Raw genomic sequence first — 2,843 nt, forward strand, 5'->3', positions numbered from 1 at the left:
TCCCACACGTCGAACAACTCACCGATGAATCCATCGAGGCAACAGCGATGACGTGCGAGCGCCGCCTGTTCTGATAACGATTCCTATCAGATGTCACCTTTCCACTAATGTCCCAATCAGCTTCGTTGGCCGGCATATTTCCAGTGTCTATTTGCAGGACCTCAGCAACCATACGCAAGTCCCAAACTTCACGACGCCGTCTGCATCAGCTGATGCCAAGTACATACCCTACCAAAAACGACATCATCGAACGACATTCAACAGTGCGTGCCAATTTGATATGCAAATTTCAAGCTGTGGTGGATATAGATGGAAGTTCTACAGTTGTCTCGACGTCGGCGTCCGTAGACCTTCCGATCTTCGAGATAATATGGCTACTCTATTGTGTGTATACCAGGGCCGTCTGTGTCACAGTGGAGGTCGTCGGTACGCGACGGTCATATACTCCCGGTTCACTGCGTACGATATTTCTCCTTCAATCAATTCAACATGAGACCCCATATCTCGTCGAGTAAGCAGTCACAAGTTGTGATAGCAAGATGGCATTGGAGGGCCTGAGGCTTCTGATGGGCGTTTCAGTTTATGTTTTGCGCTCCGATTTCATACTGATACAAAATCCGTCCGGGTCTGAAATTTCGTCGAGTGAGTATTACGAATTCTGAAGGTCCCAATTCTGTTGTTTCAATCATCAGTTCAACAATTAATGTTTTGCACGCGATGCTTTGGATTTGAATTTCTCAGAAACTCGAGCTCATTACGACAGTATTGGTACAATTTGCTTCGTAGAACTCTACAGACTATTGACCGTCGACGTATACAAAGGTTCAAAGTGATGAACTTGATGACAAAGTAGATACCACAATAGAGCTTTTGTAACCCTGATAATAACCACAACAATCACAATACCAACAGTCACAGTTGAAGCAGTTACGAACCGAGTCCGTTGCTTGACCGTTACGCGTTAAATTAGCGGCTAGTTCAACGCTAGGGGATAACAGAACACAGTTATGGAGACTAGGGACACACACAAAATGTGTGACACAATAACTTGTGTCAATTAACGCCTATGAATGCCGCTGCTGCTACATCATGTCCACACGGGTCATACGTCCTCAAATACAGCTGCAGATTTCTGATCAACTGGTACCAATTTCTGGTGTTTGACCAGTGATCTTTTTATATCAATGTTTGACACTCTTTATCAAATTCAAGACCCTAGCTTGCGCCGAGGGCTGGGTTGTGTATCAGTCTCGTAGACGTTTAGAGCAGTAGAGCTGTGGGCGAGTGAGAATATATTCCTTGTTGTCCGATACTGACTCCTCCTTCTTCTTCTTCTTCTTCTTCTTCTTCTTCTTCTTCTTTTGAGTACCAGGAAGCAGCACGGCCACGTGGGCCCTATAGCCGCCTCTGTTGCTCCCAATAAATAGTGAACAGACTGCCTCAGTGGTGCTCAATGGCGTTTTAACCGACCAGTAGCCTTTATAAACCGCTCCAGATGGAGAGCCAAAACCCTATCCTCCAGTAGGAGATCCCCGGATGGAGGAGGCCAGGAAATGCCGCGCAACTTCACGACATCAAAGAACTCGCGTCTATGCTGTGTCCAATTATCGCACCGGAATAGAAAGTGAGAGAAGTCCTCGTCTTCACCCGACTCGCAGAATGGGCATGACACAGTGCCATGATCAATTTTCGACCGTGAGTATCTCAACTGGTTGCGACCGCAGACGACTTCACGTATGGCATTGTAGCGCTCTAGACTGCGAAAGGCCCGCATCGCCGTAGCGGTGGGGACGAAGAATTTGAAGGAGCGGCCGAGTTCTTTCACGTCCTCTTCATACGTCAGCTGTCAGAACGGTTTGCGAGCCACTCAGATGCAGCACGAGGTAGGGCTGTCCGAGTTAATGGAACCGCCAATGGAGCCATGGTGCGACGCCACCCTCCAGACGTTCTTTAGCGTTTCATGTGATGAAACGCTGAATGAGAAGTTCAAGAAGTTCTGAACGCTGATGAACATGTCTGAATACTGGATACGACTGCAGTCGCATCCGCCTTGAGGTTGCCCTCACAGCCCTTAGACGGAGTGTACTGCAGCAGTATTCTTATCCCGAGGGACCTCAGGCGCCAGGTTATAGCCGACGTTAGCCAGCAACCCTCGCCCGACCCTTTCGATTCACCGATTAGGAAGTCAATAGCGCGCAGACAATCCGTGTAGATCCTGGCAGTCGTCTTCTGGAGGCTGGCTCGTGCAATCTCAGCCGCGTGTAGTATTCCCATCAACTCAGCTTGCAGAGGAGTGGAGTGTACCGGTAGTTTGAGACCAGATGCTGACCATCTTCCCGTAGGGTCTCGCCATGCTGCTGATACTGACTCCAAACTCAACATACTAGAGGTTTTGTGATGGAAGAAATGAAGCGAGAAGTCTTAAGTTATGGAAAAAATGAAAAAGTTCCATCCATTTAGAAGCTGAAGAGGTTCGATCAATATGGGGAGGTTATCAAACTAGCCACATAGCTCCGCGGGCTCTGCGCGAAAACACAGCAGCCCAGCGGACGGATCCTGCTAGTGAGCCTCCGAAAAGATGTTATCACTCGATAACCTCCTTGGAGAGATCGCTCTGAGCGTACCATCCATGAAATCGTTGATCATGAGGAGAGCCGCTTTTGGTTGGTCTTGGGGTACGAGGTGCCCTGCTAGGTATACCTGCAGGAATGGTGCTGGGATGAAATCCAGTCATCGCAACGTGGGAAAATATGCACATGGTCCACTGCATTTGTTAGTGACAAATAGTGGAAATTGTGAGAAATTTAGGGAATTATTGTTGGTCCCAGTACACTTCTACTGGA

Source organism: Perkinsus marinus (assembly GCF_000006405.1).
Source record: "Perkinsus marinus ATCC 50983 genomic scaffold scf_1104296937772, whole genome shotgun sequence".
Classification (NCBI taxonomy): Eukaryota; Perkinsozoa; order Perkinsida; family Perkinsidae; genus Perkinsus; species Perkinsus marinus.